This window comes from Lemur catta, chromosome 6, assembly GCF_020740605.2.
Source record: "Lemur catta isolate mLemCat1 chromosome 6, mLemCat1.pri, whole genome shotgun sequence".
Taxonomy (NCBI): Eukaryota; Metazoa; Chordata; class Mammalia; order Primates; family Lemuridae; genus Lemur; species Lemur catta.
In genome coordinates, this window is record NC_059133.1 from 28039407 (window position 1) to 28061301 (window position 21895).

General features: G+C 35.9%; 1 protein-coding gene across 3 annotated transcripts in view; it reads left to right on the forward strand.

Moving 5' to 3' along the window:
- ATP2B1 (ATPase plasma membrane Ca2+ transporting 1) overlaps window positions 1–21895 on the forward strand; it is a 115944-nt gene that overhangs the window by 10990 nt on the left and 83059 nt on the right. The window lies entirely within an intron of this gene.

The window sequence follows — 21895 nt, forward strand, 5'->3', positions numbered from 1 at the left end:
AATTGGAGGACAGGTTGAAAATTTAAGAATGTGATACCCAGACATCTTTCCCTACCCTCTGTAGCTCTCTGACCTCTCTTCCCCGACCCTTGCAGAAGGCTGGAGGCTTATTTTCTGGAGAAGACTAAATACAGTTGTAAACCGGGGTACCATGGTGAAAAGTTTTCATATTTATTTTAAGATCCCTAGCCTTCGTCCCTGACCTAGCTTTCAGAATGCTGGCAGGAATAGAAGCATCTTAGTACCTTGACCAGCTCAAGGGAAAAGACCTAAGATTCTGACATAGGCTGTGTGTGTGTCTCCAAAGGAAATGTCCCAGTCAGATCATGCTACTATGAAATCCGTAGTTAGAAAGCCACACCTTTGGGTCCAAAATTTCTGTGTAGTTTATTTGTGTCCTGTTCTAATGTTACAGCCTTATTAAGATACGGTTGACATACAGTAAGCTTTCACATTTAAAGTGAAAAACTTGAGTTTTGATATATATATGTATTTCGGTCAAATCACCACCACAGACAAGTTAATGAACACAATCATCCCCCTAAAATTTTTTGTGCTTCTGTATCTTCCTTCCCTCCCCCTCCTCGACCTCCTGTTTTCCTCAGGCAACCACTGATCTGCTTTCTGTCACTATAGATTAATTTGAATTTTCTAGAATTTATGTGCATGGAATCTTACAGTATGTACTTTTTTTTTTTTGGTATGGCTTTTCAAACTCTGCATAATTATTTTGAGATTCATCCCTGTTGTATATATTAATAGTTCATGTTATTGCTGATAAGGATTCGTGTATAGGTATACCACAACTTGTTTATCCATTTACCCATTGATAGACATTTTGGTCCCAGTAAGATACAGTATCTCGTTGTTATTGAGTTCCAATTTCTTTATATATTTTTGATAAAAATGCTTTGGGGAGCATTTTTGTTTGTGCTGGAGGTAGGAGAAAGAATGGTGATGAAAGATATATATGAATTCTGAAACTGAACAGCAAGTAGGAGCACTGTAAGCGTTATTTGTAAAGATGGAGTTAGGTACTAAAACAAATAGCTAAAGGATTTGAAAGTACTGTTTCTAGTTGCCTCTGAGTGGAAAACAGGGTAGAGGAACTAAGAGGACTGCTGATATTTAAAAAAAAAAAAAAAAAAAAGCCTTGTGGATCTGTTTCTCTAACCCAACTTTATGTAGATATGTTTGTCACAACTAAAAATGAATACTCATGTGGAATAAGTTCAAATGTGTGGATAACCCAGATAAATTACCTGTGATTCATTTCCTCTGTGTGCAGTCTTATGGAATTTAGGTGCACAACTCATCATTACTTTGGAAAAACAAACCATTTTTACAAAAGCATAAATAAGCAATGTAGACATGAGTGAACATTTCTTTAGTGAAGACAGTCTACAGGTAACTCATCTTTCCTTGATTTCTCCCTCAAGTCTTTAACCACTTTGCAAATTCAAATTCTTCATTTCTTTGTTATGTAGGACATTCGGTTGCCATGTTTGGTTTTTTGAGTATTCTCTTGGGATTTCCCTCAGCACCACTGCCCCCTCCCCCATACTCCAAGCACCCCATAAACATATAAAAACATTTTTTTTTTCAAATAATGACATATAGTCTCCCTGAAAAAAGTCTGGTGTATGATTTCTCTATTTCTTCATCTTTATAAGTATATATTCTTTTTAGTATTAGTTTAGTCCAATGAAATGTTGACTTGAGAGAGACTCTTTAACAAAACTAAGGTGTACACTTTTATAGCTGTGTTTTAACAATTGATCATATTGTAAAATGCCACCCCCCCATTAATTTTCTCTTTTCCCTTTGAGCAACTTGATATTTGAATTTCTTTTTGCTCTTTCTTTGAAGGAAGTAGAATCTCCAGGGAGACAGCAGTTACCTCTTCAGAGATGCTAGAATTCTGACGGGGGACAGACACAAATGTTCTTTTGTCAAGGTGCCATGAAAAATAGACCAGCTCTAAAACACACTAGTTGCTTTGACTAGATATGAGGAATTTAAAATTAATGAGTAAAATGAAGACCTGTGTAGCTACTTTCTACCTTTAAGGTACTGTTCTAAGCAATTTACAAATACTAAACCATTTAATTTAATTGAGTGGGTTCTGTTGAATTTGTAGACAAGATATTCTCTACAGAAAAAGATGAAAAGAATTATTAGTGGTCTTAAAGGGATATCCTAAAAAAAGATACCTGGTAACTTACATACATAACCTCTTTGCCAATTAAAAATATAACAACACTGATTGTACAATGTTTGGGAAATACAAAACAATGTAAAAGTGAAACAAATCACTCTATCCTACATCTGAGAAATAGCCTGCTTTAACATTTTTAATTATTTTTGATCTTTAAAAAATACTTCAATTGTTTAAAAAATTTGTATACCTATTGAGGGGCTTGCGATAACGTAGGTATAACTGTATGCTTTTAGAAAACTTTGTAGTTTCTCACGTCATTAAATTTTTTTCATTAACATCTTAATGAGTATAATATTCTATCCCATTGTTCTCTTGTTATTAGATATTTTGATTTTGAGTTTTGCTTTGTTAAACACTCCTCTGACGAGCATCTTTGTTTGTAGGTGTTTATCTTCATTTATGATTATTTTCTATGTAATTACTGGGTTTAAAGGATTTTGGTAGTTTATGGTCTTTTGATGAAATTTTTCTTCCAGCCTTCCTTCTGTGAGGCTGGTCAGGTTTGGGGGAATTCTTTGTCTTTTCTTTCTGTGTGTATACAGTGTGTTCCACTCACTTCTAGGTGTCTGCTTTACTGTCTCAAATTCCCAGGGCACTTTTTAAAATTCATATTTTGTTTACATGTTTCACACCTCCATGAGATGTTCAATTTGAGAGCAAGGACTGTTAATCTTTCCTTCTCTTCCCCTTGGCACAATGCCCTGTTTATACCTGTGAGGTTCTTAATAACTCTTGAATGAGCATCTTGTGTCCAGTGTTGAGCTTGAATCCACTGACATTGGATTTCTGTAAAATACTTATTTTGTGTCTTAGAAAGTATAATTTGCTTGGGGTGAGAATTTATTACAGGTAAACTGTTTCTTTTAACTTTTAGCTGAATGATGTGTCAGTTGAATGACAGTCGAAGATGGTAAATATTTTCTTATAACTATGCTACCTAAATGTAATTCTTTCCAAAAGAATGCCACTATTTCTGCTTCTAAAGAGCAAGATAGACTTTACTAAGTAGGGCAGAATACTAAGAATCCCATAGAAATGGATGTTACTGTTATTTTAAAATGCCAGTGAATAGATGTTTTTCTAAAATGCTTCTTAACAGAATAATGTGCCTTTTTTTTTTAAGAGGAGAAAGCCACAAAACTTTAACATCTAAATTTATGTGCAAATGTATGTTAAGAGTTAATCTAGAAAAGTTAAGGTTCTGTATTGTAAGTGAAGTAAAACTTTAGGAAAGTTTAATGGTGTCCTAGTAGGCTCTTCTGATGACATTGTATCCATCTTCTTTTTTTTAATCTTCAGGTTTTTGAATGGAGAATTTAAGATTTTAAATAAATGTTTTCTTTAAAAAAATATCCACATGATCACTGTGCTAGACAGTAACAACTGACCTGCTAAGAAGAGAGGCTGTTATGCAGAGCTTGAAGTCTGCCTTACTGAGTGTCCAGTGTGTTCCTTCTTGGTTTCCTTTTTTGTGTGGTGATTCATCAGGTGTTATATGCTTCCGGGAACCGGTGTAAGTGTGTGCACATGTCTCCTTCCTTGGTCTTTGATCTTTTCTGTAATGAATGGGAGAATACTGTTTCCAGCTATTACTATACAAATAAGAAAGGCATTCTGCAGTGTGCTTTCAAATCTCAAGTTTTGCTCCCATTATGTCCTATTCTTAGAATTCTTGATGGTGTTTTCCGTTATTTTGTCGCTATTACTTTGAAATGTTTTGTAAGTTGTGCTGAACTGTGCTTGTATTTCCATACACAGCCAAAGTAGCGACCCAGGCTATCAGTTTTTTCATAATCTTGAACTTGCTCCCACTGTCTCCCTTCCTGATGTGTACCTGTAGCCCTAGGTTTAAATTGAATGTTTTCCTGGGGGAGGGGATGCTATATTGGTTGAAGGTCTTTGTTCTGAATGGATGGAAAAGTTCTCCTTTGAGGAGATTCTTTGGCCATGCCTCTTCAGTATATTCGATACCAGGTAGCCCCATAAGGCCCATGCTATAGGGAGTTTGAAAGGAGGAAACTTTGAGTGGTTTTGGGGGTCTAGAGGGATGATACTTTGACCTAGAGCTGCAAATGTACACAAGGACCTAGGGTCATTGTTGAAAGTCACAGATTACAGTGGCATTGTAGACTTTTAAATTAAGATGATAGCTGGATTGGGATGTGATGGGGGAAAGAGAACAGGACAGATTATGTAGTCGATTGACTAACTTTTTTACATGTAGTTAGTAGAGATATATATATATTTAAACATTCAGAGTAGGTGTGTTTTTTTCCCTACTCATGTAATACCTCTTAATTACTTAGAAAAGTTATAGATGTAAAAGGATGAAATGTACCAAATTAACTAGACCATGACATTCGTCTAATGTTGAGGTCAATGAAAACCAGTCTTCTTGTCCTGGGATGCAACAGAGTGGACTAATAGCCATCTGGAATGCCTCTGGAATGGGAAAGAATGAAAGAGAAAGCAGAAATAGAGGAAGAATGGGGAGAGGTGTGGGATATTTTCTCTTCCAGCCTAAGGCTATTATTTATCCAGCTTCCTGAACCATGTAAAACAAAGTAGAGAACTAGGAAGTTGGCAGAAAAGCCCTATGTAAGGAGCCAGAAGTCCCATGTATCAAAACTCTCAGCATCTTACTCACTTTAGGTGTTTACTTGGTGTATTTACTCATATTTTAAATAATTTTTTTTCCTTAGAGACAGGGTCTTGCTCTGTCACTCAGGCTGGGGTGCAGTGGCTCATTCATAGCTCACTGTAACCTCAAATTCCTGGGCTGAAGCCATCCACCTGCCTCAGCCTTCCAAGTAGCTGGGACTACAGGCACATAACACTACACCTGGCTAATTCTTTATTTTTGTAGAGGCAGGGTCTTGTTTTGTTGCCCAGACTGGTCTCAAACTCCTGGCCTGTAGTGATGCTGCTGCCTCAGCCTCCCGGAGTGCTGGGATTACAGGTGTGAGCCAGCATGCCTGGCCTAAATAATATTTTTAAGAAGTTTTGATAACTGGTTTCCCAGCACACTACAGTTGAGAGAGAGCAAATTTGAGAAACTGGTAAAGTTGTTTAGAGGCAAGCACAAATATCACAAGAAAGAATTGAAAATTGACATCTTAATATTGAAGAAGGAAGTTTTTAAAATAAAAAATAAGAATTCATAAAACTTGGTTGTCATGGACAATTTGGTTAAAACACAGTGGTTCTGTTCTGCTCTTCCTGTCTAGTATCCTCACCTGGACTAGTCATTTTTTAGGACTCCTCCTGAAACTCCTTCAAGAAGCCCTTTATCCTTTCTAGAAAATTAGATGTTTCTCACTTGTTACTTACTGAATTAATATGTGTCTCCTTAGACTATGAGCCCCCGAGACTGTGCCATCCCCACAATGATTACTCCTGGTCATGCCAGGAGTTTGTAAATACTGTATTACAGACATGCCCACCCTATTCATTGTTCTATGCCTTTGTACATCATACTCCCCTTGCCTGAATTCCTCACATTACAAAATACCACTCTTTATTCAAAACCCACTTTAAAGGTTGGTTCTTTGATAAGGCATTCCTCCAGCCTTCTTAGGTAGGCTCATTTCTGTGTCTGAATGCTGTTGCTTTATATTAAGTCAGGGTTTACTTGATTCTATATTCTGTAACTATATTAAGTCAATGATTACTTGAAACGTCAGAAAATAATTGATTAATAATAATTGTAAGGGGTAAAATGAAAAATTAAATAAACATACAGAAATGCTTTTAGTAACTGACAGAAGCATACAATAAGTTCTCAGCATGGTTGGTATGCTCTTGGAAACTGCAACTTTAAGTGGAACTCTGTAATGAAACCAATTTTTCCATAGGTTAATTGATAAAACGAGTTAAGTTCTTACGGTATATTGCTGGTCACAAAAACATCACCAAATCTAAAGACTCAAAACACTTTTCATATTTTAAACATTGAAATATATGTGATCTATATATACATTTAAGAAAGATTCATAAAAACAAGCTCATTATTTACCCAATTTTTGGTGAATCAGTGAGTGACAGCAGTGGTGGTGGGTTGAATCAAGGAATAAGTGTGTGTGAGATGAAAATTGTAAGGAACACCTTCTACCACCATGTAGTTCAAACACAGTCCACATACATGGCAGGTTCACAGAGCGTTTTCATACAGCATACATTTGTGTGATTGTCATAGACTTTACAGATTTTTATTTTACAATAATTTTTATTCATTAGTCTCCAACCCACTGATTCCAGTTCAGAGTCATGGGTGGCTGGAGCCTCTCCTGGCAGCTTAGGATACAGGGTGGGAACCAGTCCTGGTCAGGAAGCTACCGCAGGACACACTCACACAGATACCCACCCTTGCTCCAGCGGGGACAGTTTAGACACACCAGTTAACCTAATGTGCACCTCTTTGGGATGTGGGAGGAAGCCAGGGTACCCAGAGAAAACTCACAGATAACACTGGCTCTGGCCAGGATTTGAAATTTTTTTTTTTTCTCATTAACGTTGTACCAAAATGATGTTGAACGAAAAGATGTTATTTGAGGACCTGCTGTATTCTAGACATGTTCCAATTTATTCAATACAGAAAAATCTGAGTCCAAGCCTTTCTGAGTCTTAAGTTAACTTAAATCATTTTGGCCACTGATTAAGAATAACATCGTGATAACGTGTTGCTTTTTATAACCTGTATTTTGTGATCTTAACCTCTTTAACGTCTTTACAGTTGACTTATCTTTGAAACTTCAGTGAAACGTATAGGTTTTGTTTGAATTTCCTATCGGTTAATCTCAGTTTTTTTTATTGTCTTTGTGTTTTTTCATTTTTATTTTTAATGTGATAGTGACCCTGAATGCTAATGCATAAAAAAGAAATAGTGTCCTTAGTTTGAAAATTCTGTGATTTTCTGAGAGTTGGCAAATTCTTTTCCCTTTAATTGCTTTGCCTGACTTGAGACAGGCAATCTTTGTATAAAATAGTTTTTGGTTTCAGTGTTACTTCTTAATTACAGACTTCTGAAAGATATTTTAAACAAAAATTAGGGATTCAAATTCCCATGGACTCAACATGGAAAAAAGGGTGGAATTTGCTATTTTATGGGCTAAGAATGCTGGGAAATGGAAAGAATGATTATTTGAACCAAGGAAATATAGTTTTTCTAGAACATCATCTTATGTTTATCTATTTGCAAGTCTGTTCCTCTAGATAGCCTGAGTTCTTTAAGGGCTGTTTGGTGATAGTTATATCTCCAGGACCTAGCATAGTACCTGACATAGGTCTTTAATGAGTAGTAATCCTGAGTGATCACTTGCTGGTTTAGTTATGTTTGACTTTTAAAAATTGTCCAAAATAATCTTGTGATATGTTGTCAGAAGATTTTTATGTAAAATATTTAAAATAAAGTTTGTCTTTGTAAGTTTCAGCTTATGGCAAATATCTCATAACCCAATTCTGGTGATTAGTGCTTTTGACATGGAGAAGAGTTTGGAATTATGTTAATGACAGTCCCAGACTTCAGACCATTGCTTTAGTTTAAGAAAATGGATATGGCTTACCAGCTTTAATATTTGAGGTCATGAAGATGAAGACTCTGATTTTCCTTTGTAGTTTAGAGGACTGATTGTGTCAGAAGCCTGTTGCATGTAACAACTGGTATCATTTAATTCATATAATAGCCATCTAAACGAGATGATGGTTTCTTTCTCTGTAGCCAAGAGACATGAGTCTGTTTACCTGCCCAAATGCAGTGTGGCAGAAAAGGCATGTGGGCCCAGCTCTCTAACTCTGGTCTACTTCTCTTTCTGTTATGCACAGCTGTGTCTCTGACATTGTAACCAGAAGTCTAAAATAATATCAGGAGCTAGATTTTTTTTTCCTTTTCCTTTTCTTTGAATTAATATGTTCTTGGATGATTTTTGAAGTGCTTGCCTGTTGCCCCAAGGATTGATGAAAAATGTACAGGAGGCTAGAAATTTGGTTTATTCTTATTGACTCTAAATATTGACTGCAAAAAGCCAGATTTAAATCTAGTTCTGCTCAGATTGTGGGAAGACTGTACCACACGTTTATAAGTGACAGACAAGCAATGAAGACTTTATGTTGTCCTGACCTTAAAGGGAGAGTTTATACTATCAGAGGTAAAATAAGTGTTTATTAGTTTTTTAAAAAAGTATGATTCAGTTGAATTCATCCCACAAGAATGAACAGCTCATTTGGGTTTAGGATGTTTACATAGTTGATTCGAGAGATTCTGTATTCCAAAATATTATATTGCCTTGCCTCTAATAACAGTATCTGTGATACAATTTTTTACCAACATTTCTGTAACACTCACTTTATTAATGAGACATATTTACAGAATTACTCTTGATGATACTTCTTCAAAAAAATGAAGATTTGCTGTCATTGAAGATATTTTCTTTAAATAGTACCCCAGGCTGTAAAGGAAATTTCCAAAGAGGAGTGCAAATGTTTTAAGTAACAGCAGCCTTATTATGAGAATGACTTAAGTTAATTAATTCTTGGTAGAAAAACATTTATTAGCCTGTATATATTCTGATATATATTTTTAAATATTTATACTCATACTGCATAGTAAACAGTATCTAGGAGAGAGTCTAGAATATATTAAATACTTAATAAATGATTATTAAAAAATATCGAAGGATCCAGAAAGTTCATAACGGGAGTTTCTATATGTTTTATGCTTAAACTATACAAAAGTAAAGCAGTTGATGTGAATTTATTAAAAAATTGAATTGTAGGTCTATAATAGGATTAGTACAAATTCAATGCAGACATCACAACTTTTGTATTTATAGTATGGTACAGTGACATTTAATATTTAGAAAACACCAAATCTCTGTATACATTACACTTGAGTGTAGTATGTGTATGGGGAAGGATAGGAGATGAAGGTGAGCATACAAAAAATATCTCCCTAACTGGTTTATGATATGTTAGGTAAGATAGACAAATATAAGTACTAATGAAGCACATTAAAGAATGAGTAAGGGTTAAGAAATCATATTGAGTATGGACCAAATGTAGAATAAGGAAGCCCCAGAGCTGCAGATTGGGAATTTGATGTTCCCTCCAGAGGCATGTTGGTTATTAGTTCTGTTTGGGAGCAGGTAGGCAGGCCATATGGAAAGTGCTATTTTACAGGTCATTTCCAATGTTTTGTAAGTGTGGTAGGTTGGGGGACCAGAGTGAGGTAAATCTCAGCTACTGGAAGACCCAATTTCCTTCTGAATCAAAGAAAATTAAATTATGTTTAGTGTTTACCTTACATCTTAAAATTACATTTCTTTGGAAACTGGTTATTTATAATAATAGGAAATCAGGACCAGGTTGCCAGAGAGTAATCTTTTTTAGTATAAATGTCCCAAGTATTACATGGTATATAACATGGGACTAAAAAATTATTTATTGATTGTCTGAAATTTAAATTTAACTGCATGCTCTGTATTTTATTTGGTAGCCCTCTTAGGTCTTCATAAGACAGGTGGTAGTAGGGGGTGAATCTCTTCCCTTGTCTGAATTGGAAAACAAGAAGCTGAAATATAGACCATACATGTAAGTTTTTAAAAAGATGCCAATATTACAAACACAGTCTGAAGAACATCTGTTTATTGCCAGTCAGAGTAGACAGGAGATTTTCAATTCAGGATGGAAAACAGCTTCAATAAACACAGTGAACCAAGATTCTGAACTATTAAAGTGAATTTTTATGCTTTATCTAAATCGCAACTCATCTTGGGGCTTCTTTGTATGTGTTTTCTGGTAGGAGGGACTAAGCAAAAGATAAAAGTAGCCCTAGGCCATGGATGGGTACACCAATGTTTTGCACTTGGACTGGGAGACATAATGGGGATTTGGGGGTATACAAAGAATTTTAGAGCTAGAAAAGAGCTTAGAGAACATGGTCCAACCCTTTGTTTCATAAGTGAGAAAACTGGGTCCCAGGGATATGGCAGCTTGCCCAAGATCCTACAGTGAGGATGGAAACCCAGATCTTACTCCACCTTCATACTCATTCCACTGTTCAGTATTTAGCTTTCCTAAACCTTGACAGACATAGTATTCATTCAACAAAATATTTGAGTGCTAGCTGTATGTTGTACTAATTATAGTTTCGGATACTTATGTCAGATGCTGGGGATAATACTGGTTAAAGCAGGTAGCCTCTGTCCTATATAAATGGAAATTTTTGTCTTTCCATTTATTTATCATAAATAGTTGGTGCTAAATGAGCAAGATTTAGTATTAAATAGTTTCATTAAAGTGTATGGTCCAGAGCAAGAACTCTGATTCTTGGTCCCTGTCCTACAGTTTATAATAGTTGTGCAAAAGTTCATGTGGGTCTCCAGATATTTTATATTTTATAACCTAAAACATTTGTGCAACTGATAGCTTGAACTGCTACTTTATTTGTGTTTCACTCAGTTATCCTTAGTAATCTAGAGTGATATTGATGAGACCTCAATGGTTATATGAAAGAAAGTACTCAATGGTCATATGAAAGAAAGTTCATTGCCGGGGATAGTGAACAGACAGAATTCTGACCTTGGCTGAAGGCCTCCTCTTCTGCTTGGGTTAGATTTCTGCCAAGGGCCTTGATACAGAATGATGTCTAATTTATAAGAAAGTGAGTTCCTTTGGGTGCTTACGTAGGTACTCTAGATTTGGCAGCGCTATGGTCCTGATTTTCCTTTCCTCACTTCAAGGAAAGTGTTTTTATATGCTATTGCTTATTTTTTTAGTAACTATCTGACTTAGCATTCTACATGTATTTAAATAACTGAATTGATTGAAAAATGATATTGCACATATTGCGTGAGTTTTGCCTCCTAATTTTGACAGTCTAATGAGTTCTAAGACATCTTTCAGTGGTTCCCAGATAAATACATGAAGTATATTTGGTTTGATTTAAACATTGAAAAAGCAAATATTATTGTAACAATTTCTGTGTAACATTTATTTTAATCTTATGTTGAACTTTATTCCCAAAATAGTAGTGTTTTTCTGTCTTAGGTAGAATGTATGGAATATTACTTAATGTTTCTTTTATTCAGGTGCCCCAGTTTTATCATTCTCAACACAAATTATTTATCAATTGATGTACATTGAAAGGAAGAATGAGCTAAATTTATACTTTCCAAGAATATTTAGAATGTGTTTATTAAAACAGATCATATCACTACCTCTTTAAATTGGAGCAAAATTTTCTATTTAAATATTCTTGTTAGATTCTAATTAAAGTTTTATCCCATTTTATAATATAAAAGCATTTTGTGTCATGATAGCTTTATAGGAATATGATATTTCCAGTATTATTTAAAAGAGAAAAGGAGTAGGTATTTAGATTGGCCATTTTCTTGGCCTTACTTCCTCATAAGTTGAAAGAAGCTAATCATTTGTATTTGCAGAAAATACGGTCTTCCTTCGGTATTCATGGGGGCTTGCTTCCAGGACACCTCCCCCACTGTAGATACCAAAATCCACAGATGGTCAAGTCCCTTATATAAAATATATTTGCATATAACCTACATATATCCTCTTGTATACATAACTGTGTCATTAGACAATTTCATTGTTGTGTAATGAAATCAAACCTACCTGGTATATAGCCTATTAAACTCCTAGGCTATATGGTAGCTTATTGCTCCTAGGCTACAAACCCATACAGCATGTTACTGTGCTAAAAACTGTAGGCTATTGTAACACAGTGGTAAGTATTTGTGTATCTAAACACAGAAAAGGTACAGTAAAAATAAGATATTAATAATCTTATGGGACCATATGTGGTTCATCATTGACCAAAATGTTATTATGCAATGCATGACCGTACTTTAAATCATACTGTAGATTGCTTTTATATTACCTAATACAATGTAAATGCTATGTAAATAGTTATACTGTATTGTTTATGGAATAATGACAAGAAAAATAATGTCTGTACATATTCAGTACAGAGGTAAACATCTATTTTTTTTTCCTGAATATTTTTGATCTGCAGTTGGTTGAATCTATGGATGGGAATCCACAGATGAAAGACCGACTGTATGGGTAATCCCAAAGGGGTATTATATTAAATTAATTATGGATATGTGGTAGAGACAGGATCATATTTTTAATTTGGATTAATATTCAGTTGTTTTATGTATGTGGCCATGGTAGTAGCACTTATTGTCACTTTAAATTTATATGACTTATTGTCACTTTAATGTAAATTTATGTGCATCTGTGCATGTATACATACTACATGCATGAAATATGAAACTTTTCCCAACTCATATAGTTTCCTGTTGAGATTGAACATAGATATGCTGTGCACTGATAAAGGCATAGTGAAGCATATGGAAATGGCCTCTGTCCACAGAGTGTTCTTAGGCTAGTTAGGTTGTTTATGAATATGACTGGTTGACTAACATTCATTCATTGTATTAGTATTTCTTAATGAAGAGTTTACTCACTGTAACACACTTTTTGCTGAAATTTCCTTTTAGGAAGGTTTTTGGAAGCTATAATGATGTATTCTATTACATTGGATAAAAGGAGAGATACGGTTTTGAAATCCTAACTACAAAGTAAAATTGAGTGTACTCAAAAGCATGGCAGTTATCTGGCATTCTTGTAGTAGGGGAGAACAGAGAATGAGAGTTTGAGAAAAGGATAGTCTTTGCTTAGGGAAAAGAGTAGCACAGAGTCAAATCAGGAAGGATTGTATTAATAGATATTGGAAGTAGCACCATTTTATACTTGGAAATATGTTTCTAACAGCTTAAACTGGATATACTTTGGTATCTTCTCAAGGGAGTAGGGTATAACATAATCAATCCTTCATCACCTAAAAAGGGTGAATGATGACTTCAATAGAGCTGAAGGGAATTTTAGAAAATATTCTTCTTTTAATAATGGGCAGTGTTTTCAGTCCATACCTAGAGAGAAAAAGTATTAAAATTAAACAAACATTGCTTGAGGTAAAAGGGAATGTATTAGTTTGCTAGGGTTGCCATGACCAAGTACTACAGAATGTGTGGCTTAAACAACAGAAATTTATTTTCTCATAGTTCTGGAGGCTGGAAGTCCAAGATCAAGGCATCAGCAGGATTGGTTTTCTCCTGAGACTTCTCTCCTTGGCTTAACAGATGGCTTTCTTCTTGCTGTGGCCTAACATGGCCTTTTTGCTGGGTCTTTTCCCTTTCTTATTAAAGACACCAGTTCTATTGTATTAGGGTCTCACCTGTATCACCTCATTTAACACTTAATTACCTCTCTAAAGGCCTTACTGCCAAATACCATCTCATTGGAACTTAAGGCTTTAACATAGGAATTTTAGGGGGACACAAGTCAGTACATAACAGCAGATAAAAGAAAGAAATTCACACTAAAGTGTAATTTTAGTCAACTAGAACGTGGTTCCCAAACTTTAGTATGCAGCAAAATTACCTGGAAGTTTGGTGAGGCAGCACCCCCAGAGTTTCTGATTTAATAAGTCTGGAGTGGATCTGAAAATTTGCATTTCTAACAAGGTGCTAGTCTGGGGATGATGCTGTGAGAATCACTGATGTCATATTTACTGTTTGGATTGAGGGAAGTTGGTAAAGAATACCCCAAAGAGAGGGGTGGGGGGATGAGAGGGATTGCAGTGGGAAATAGAAAACACAGTGGGAATGTTGAGCACACGTTGATTTAGTTTACCTACACTTAGGTTTACTCTCAATTCAGTGAGTTATTTTGACTAGAGATTAAAAACAAGCCCTTCTGTTGTCTGTTATGGGAGGAAAATTGACTCTAGACTTTAAGAAACTTAATTCCCAGAATATTTATTACCTCCTTCCAATCTTTAGTCAAATGTCCCGCTCTTGGTGTGAGACATTCCTCACCATTCTATTAAATTGTACCTATAAATTTGGAGACACTCCCAATAAAATAGGGCAAAGGCAGAGGCTACAGTGAAAAATATAAATTAGGTAGAGAGGTGCCTAAAGTTCAGAATTTAAAGTTTACTTAATCTTTTTGGGTTTAAAGTCTAAGCAGTGAATAAAATTGGATTTCGCTCCAGAATTTCTTTTTTGTTGATTTAGAGATTGAAACAAATTTTCCCATAGAAATACAACTATAAACAATTCGTCAACAAAATTCTAAAAGGAGGCTAAATCACTGGTACTACTAACCTGAGATCTAGGAGTCCCAATTAGATTAGTATGAGTTAACAAGCAAAAGGGAGAGAGAGGGAGAGAAGCCAAGTTTGCCTCCTCTATCCAATACCAAATGAACCAAAAGAGAAGATCAAGTTTTAGAGTGTGAACATAAAGTTCTGCGTTACGTGCTCTAAAATAACTAACTTTTTTCCTTTAAAAATTACTCCTGGTATAGCTGATTTTAGCTGGGTGTTCAAACAGTCCTAATCTGTTTTATAGTCACACGTGAATGACCAATATTTCCCTGATCCTTAGAGGTCCTTGTATTCTGAGAAGCGTACAGACGTGTACATGTGTGTATGGCTATGTATAAATATGTATGAAATCATGAATTCATACTGATAACTCCAATTTCAGTCCAGTTTATGTGGTTCTTCCCTACCTTCCCCCATCCCATTTTTGTCTTTGTTCTTCCATAGTGAGAACTATAGCTCCCAGCATTAACACTTCTAATTCTTCACTCAGTCCTGTGGTACACATGATGTAGTTTCGGAACTTCTCAACAGCCATGCCATTGTGAAAAAACCAAAGCATTAAGAGAAGTTTAAGATTTGTTTACATTCCTTTTTTTACAGTCAAACTGGGTTTATATAGTCAAAATAATAGTATCTAAAAGTTCCTTGCAGAAGGTTTTTTCCCTCCCCTCTTTCAGAATGGTCATTTTAGTCATTTGAAAAATCAGTTGGGTTCATTTACTTATGTTGCATTTAGCTTTAGTTCCTCTGCCCCAGCCATGGGTGTGTGTGTGTGTGTGTGTGTGTGTGTGTGTGTGTTGTGTTTTGAGACAGGGTCTCACTTTGTTGCTCAGACTAAAGTGCAGTGGCATTGTCATAGCCCACTGCAACCTCAAACTCCTGGGCTCAAGCAATCCTCCTTTGTAGCTGGGACTACAGGCACGCTCTGCCATGCCCAGCTAAGTTTTCTGTTTTCTGTAGAAACGGGGTCTTGTTGTGTTGCTCAGGCTGGTCTGGAACTCTCTTTCTCAAGCAATCCTCCTGCCTCTGCCTCCCAAAGTTCAGGGATTAGGGGCATGAGCCAGCATGGCCAACCATTGTTTTAGTTTTATATTTTGAATATGTACACCATTAATATGCTTCTAAAAGTCAGAACTGCACACACAAAAAATATACGCTCAATTCTCAGTCCTGTCCTTTTTTTACTTTCCTACCCCTGCTCTTTTTATAAGTAACCAACTTGTCATGTTTATTGGTTTATTCTTTCTTTGTTCCTTTTCTCCAAAATAAATACACTTATGCATGTTTTCTTGTTTCTTTTCTCTTACACAAAAGGTGGCATGTGCTTTGCACTTTGCTTTTTGTCCCGTACTTGTTATATCTTGGAAATTCCTCCATATTGGCTCGTAGATATTATCCTTGTTCTTTTTTCCAGTTGCGTAGTATTCTGCTCTATATGCCATTCTGTATACAACCACTCTCCTGTGTTTGGACATTTAGGTAGTTTCCAGCATTTTGAAGTTATAAGGAATACTACAATTAATAATTTTGTTCCTATGTATTTTCATATTGCTAAGGTTTATCTTCAGATTAAATTCCCAGAACTGAGATTGCTGGGATGAAGGGTAAATTAACATGTAGTTTCATTAGCTTTTGTCAGGTTCCTTTCCATAATGATTTTCCATTTTCTGATTATCCATTACTGCATAACAAACAACCCCAAACTTAATTGTGTAAAACCGTGTTTTATTATGCTCCTGGAATCTTGGTCAGAAATTTGGGTAGAGGACAGCAGGGTACCTTGTCCCTCCTCCACAGTGTCTGGAGCTTTTGTTGAGAAGTCTCAAATGACTGGTGGGTGACTAGAATAGTCTGGGGCTAGAATAATGTGTTGACTTCTTCACGCATATCTGGTACCTAGGCCGGGATGACCAATGTTGGGCTTAGTTTAGACTGTCAACCAAACATGTACTCATGGCCTCTCGATATAGCTTAAGCTTCTTCACAGACTTTGGAGGCTGGGTTCTGAGAGGGCATATCAGAAGAGTGGGTATTCCAAGAAAACCAGCAGAAGCTGCATGACCTTTTCTGACCTAGCTTCAAGTCCCCATAATGTTGCTTTTGTGATACACTACTGGCCGGAGCAGTCACAAGTCTGCCCAGATTCAAGGTTAGGGACATAGACTAGACTTCTCTACGTGTGAGCATGTAAAAAAAAAAAAAAATTGCAGCTAAATTTTGAAACTGCCTTATGACATTTTTGCATACATTGCTGAGTTGATTGTTTGCCCAAAGGCTTGCCAAACAGTACATTTTCCACATTTTGAATTTCCATTATTGTGATTGGTGAGAGATGTTTTTCAGCGTAGTTTTAGTTTGCATTTCTCCTGTGAGTAAGGTTGAACATTGTTCTTATTTTTAAAGGGCTATTTTTATATTTTGATGAATTGTCTGTGATTTTTGATCTTTTTTTGGGGGGTGATATTTGATTCTTTTTTTCCTTCAACTTAAAAAAATGTTTTTAATATAGTAGAGAAATTAGCTCTATTTTCTATGTTGTTGCTGATTTTTCTCCAAATTTATTACTTCTGTCTCAGCTGTGCTAATGTTGTGGTTTGCCATGTAGAAGTTTAATTTTGTGGTCAACTTTATCAATCTTATTTAATGCCTCTGAATTTTAAGTCATAGTAAGAAAACCTTCCCCTATGCTCCAATTACAGAGGGATTCACCTGTGTTTTCCTCCAGTTCTTGTATAGTTTTGCATCTTCTTTTGGAATTTATTTTTACATGGTATAAGGAATGGATAGATCTAATTTTGTCTTTGTCTAAGGGACTGTTCAGTAGTCCCAGCACAATTTATGGAAAAGTTCATCTTTGCTTCCCCTCACTCACAAGTGATTTGAGTTACTACCATTGCCATGTATTAATTTCCATATGTAGTTGAGTCTGTTTCTAGACTTTCTATTTCAATACGTTGGTCTTTTCATGTATCACTACCACACTGTTTTGTTCATAGGAACTTTACTGTATGTTTTTGTATCTGGTAGAGCTAATCTTTCCATCATAGTTCTACCTTTGCTGTGGTTTCTTGGCTATTTTTGTGTATTTCTTTTTCCATAGGAACTTTAGCATATGCTTGTCTAGTTTTAGGAAAAAAATTGTTCTTATTAGGCTTACATTAAATTTACAAATTAATTTAGTGAATACTGACATCTTAATGATGTTGAGAAGTCCTAATCATGAACAAAGAATGTCTTTTTATTTGTTCAGGGCTACCTTGTCTTTTGCTGTTCTCTCTCAGTCTCCTGTTTACTGATATGGTGAACTACCGAATTCCAGCGTTTGGTGTTTTGGCACTTGGTTTTGGACTTCCTTTTTCTGTCAGTGATTTTTTTCTGTTTCATCTGTGTCCTTTGGTCTTCTCATCTCTTTTTCATAGTCTCTTCAGGCTCCCCTCTCCTGCTATGTACCCACAGACTTGCAGAGGCAGTGGGAGCTCTGCTGGATTTTGACATTTCTCTACTTGAAGTTTGTGGTATTCTGTCTTCTAGTAATATTGGAGGTCATGTGTGGGTTTATTTGCACTCCTTGTGATACTGTGCTTTTTAGGGAGAGAGATTGGGCTTCAGGCTGCTGCCATTATCCTCCTGATCCAAAAGTTTCAGAATAGCTTTTTAAAATTAAGATTCTTAGATCTTAGTCCTAGAGACTGATTATGTTGGTATGGAGTGAGGCCTAGGACTGTATTTTTAAAGCTCTTTCCGTGATTTGGATTCAGAGTTGCTTTGGGGAACTGCTTACCTTAGACCAGGACTAAGCAGACTTTTTTTTTATTTTATAAACTGTCAGATATTAAATATTTTAGGCTTTAGAGACTACATAGAGTCTTTGTTGTGTGTTCTTTATTTTTAACCCTTTAAAAATGTAAAAAAAAAATCTTTAGCTTTGGCTGTGTAAAAACAGGCTTGAAAGATACTCTAATGTTTATCTTTTTCTGAGAGCCTGGAACATGGGATTATTTTAATGCCTTAAGCGGCATTGAATCTACTCTGGGGTAGAGACCAAGTACAAGAAAGCATGGAAGTAACAATATAAAATGGGAAACATAAATGTAAGTGTTACCAGTTAGCTGCCTCAACAACAAAAGACCTTTATGTGAGTGCTATAAAACACCTAATTTCACAAAACACCGCACTTTAATGGATGCCTAGCTACTGACCACCACAATGATTAGCACCTAATATGCATGTAAATATGTGAATGAGAAGTCCTTAGAGAATAAGTTGCAAATATCCCTTCAGGGTTATTTATTTAAATTTTAAGCCTTCATATGAAAATGATTTTGACTTTTGCATGGCTGAAATTGAACTTTACTGGCAGTATACAGGCTCAGTTGCTTCTCAAGGCACGTCTTGATGCATGTTAGTAAAACACACACAAGAGCTTCCTGTTTCCCATGTCCGGAGGGCATCTTGTTGTCTAAGTATTGGAGAAATCACCATGTCTGATTATTGGTCATCACTATGTAGATGACCGTTCCTACCACTTCTGATTTTTCCCCCCGCAGCAGTAAACTAACTTAAGAAGCAAAGAAGTCATTTTGGGAGGGTAAATAACATGAATAACAGCATAGAAGTGAGAACAAGTAAGGCTTAGTTTGCAGGCTTATTAGTCATTGAGCATCTCTCATTGTCATTCACTGGCAGGTTCTTCTTTCTCCAGCCACCAGAAAAAAGATGAAATGGAGGCCAAATGGCCACTTTAAAAAATATCATTTAATCCTTCTGTATTCCATGAAGAGATTAATTTTTATTGTGGAATCACTATGATTTGCAGTATGGGGTTTTAAAAAAAAAGGCAATATGTGAGTCACTTTTATTTTTGGTCACCAATCATCCTGTTTCTCTTCACTATTCATGGATGCAGTCAGTGTTTAAAAGTATTTTACATGGACTCTTACTTTTCAGGGCAAGTAGGGGGCAGTTAGGAGGTTGGTAATTTTGCTTGATACAGTGCACTTGAATTCTCCACTGTTTGGAGTTGTTGTGATTTTCATTTTCTTGCCAAACAAGAAAAATGGATAGAAGTAGTTTACAACTTCATTCCCTTCCTCCGCTGTGGTCCATTTTTCACAGAAGCCAGTGTAATCATAAAGCACAAATTAACCATATCACATTGTAGTGAAAATAATATTGAAACTCCTTGCCGTGGTCTAATAAGCCTCTCAGTATCTGGCCCTTTCCAACTCTCCCAACTCATTGCCTAACTGGTCTCTGCTTGTGCACTGTACAGTGGCTACATTGGCCTTCTTTCTGTCCCTGTTGGACATTTCAGCCTTGTTCCTTGCCTTGGAACCTTCTGTTCCCTCCACTAGGAATGCTTTTTTCTCAAATATTCTTGAGGCTATGTCCTCATTACAGTTTGAGACTCTCAAATACTCCTCTTCATCCTCACAAAAATGGAGCCCCTCACTTACATACTGTCCTTCTTTCAGGTATTTTTCATTCTTAGGAAACAGATGGGGGACACAGATAAATTAGAACTCAAGGTTCATTAGGGCGGGAATATGGCCATGTTCACCACTGAGTTTTAGGTTTCTAAGATATTGTCTGGCACACAGTAGACACTAATTTTGAGGAATTGAATGGAGGTTTTTGCCAGTCTGTATGATTTTTTCATTTCAATTATAATATCTCTCATTGAGAAAATAAGAACAGTGGTGTATTCCCCCACCCCCACTCCACTTCTCTCACTGAAAATTAAAGGCCAGTTAGGCGAGCTCGGCATGTGCCTGGTGATAACTCTTTGGTGTTTTGACTATCTCTGATAAATGGGCTGTAAGAGTAAACTTTTTTTAAGGAGGAAGATTTCAGCATAAAGGGTAACAGATAATAGTTCCCCTCTGTAATTATTACAGAGGGGAAAGTTGTTTATAATCAGTTACCTTTAAAAAACTTTTTTTTCAACATTCAGTTCCACAAATTAGTTAACAAAGAATTGTATTTACCTGTACTTCTGTTTGAGTTGCCAAGAAAATAGGAAGATGGCTTTTGTTTTTAAATAGCGGGATGGTTTTTGTGCTTGGAGCATCTGAATTTAGATTTCTGTAGATGTAACTTCCCCCTAAAGTTGCCTCAAGCTTTGACCCACGCAAAAAGAGATCTTTTGGTGTTTTCAAGTCTTGCGTTCAACCTTCCCCAAAACTGGCCGGGGTTTTCTCAGCATCAAAGACCTATTCAGGCAAATAATTTTTATCCTTAATTAGTTTTCTTCAGAAAACTTTGAAGATCTATTGCTGCCTTCCCTACTTACTTAATATAGTGTTAATGCAGGCAGTCTCATAGGCTGAGTTTGTAGTGAACCTAAACCCCAAGATTTTTCTTGAAGATTTCTTCGTTCAATAGTTATTTGTGATTTCCACCCCCGCCCCAAGAAATCCAGAGGCAGAGTTTAGTATTTGTAAAATTCATTTGTTTCTTTCTTTGTCCCACTCTTTGAACGTGTAGCCTACCATCTGGTATATGAGCTCTCCCCTAGTTGTGGTATTTGGAAATTGTCTTTTATGTCTTCATTTAGGTTTTTGATTAAAAACAATGAAAAAAATGAACATATAATTTAATTGATATTCTACTGGTGAAATTCTGAATAGCCACACCTGATTTTCTGATACTACAAAGAAGAAAAGAACACTGGTATGAGGTTTGGTACTAGGAAAAATAAGCAAGTGAAAAAAAGAGTTGAAGGGACTGGTTCATGTATTTTCATGGAAGTAAGCAGTAGTATTACTTCCAGTACAGTTTGAAGATAATAGAGGAGGATGCAGGGAAGGGTACCTTTGTTCTGTGGCATTTTCAGTCATAAAGTGAGTAAAACATAAGTTTCATTATAGGCTTGGTCTTATGTTCTTCCATTTAAAGTATGGTGAATCAAGATGTTGCCATTAGTGAGTTAAGAGGAGAATATTTGAAGGACAAATTAATCTCAGTTGGAGACTATTCCTTAAAATGTTCATTAGCGTGCTAGAAAGATTTGGGATAAGGTATAATCACTGCCTCCCACTTCCCAACACACAATTGAAATTAAACTCCTGTGGATAAATCACTCAAAACAGCTGGCTCCTGCATAGGAGTACCTCAAAAGCTGGGCCCTAGATCCATGTAAAATACTAGGTGTTTAATATCCTGCAGGGTCTGTATTCAGTATCATTTGGCAGTGATAAAGGAAGCTTCTATCTGCTGATCCTTGTGTTACTTTCCCAGAACTATTGAATATACAAAGTAGTTGTTAATCTTTAAAATCACGAAATACTTTTCAGGGTAGCACTATGATTGGCTTTTTTGGTGGTGGTTTTTGTTTTTAAGAGAGAGTAACTTCTGAATTTTTTTTGATCCATGGTGGATACTAGTTCCTGAAAATCTTAGAAGAGAATGTGATTTGCCACTCTAAAAAAAGGCTCACTTTTTTTCGTTTGTGTTCTATAATAACAACAATAAAGAAGTCTGCT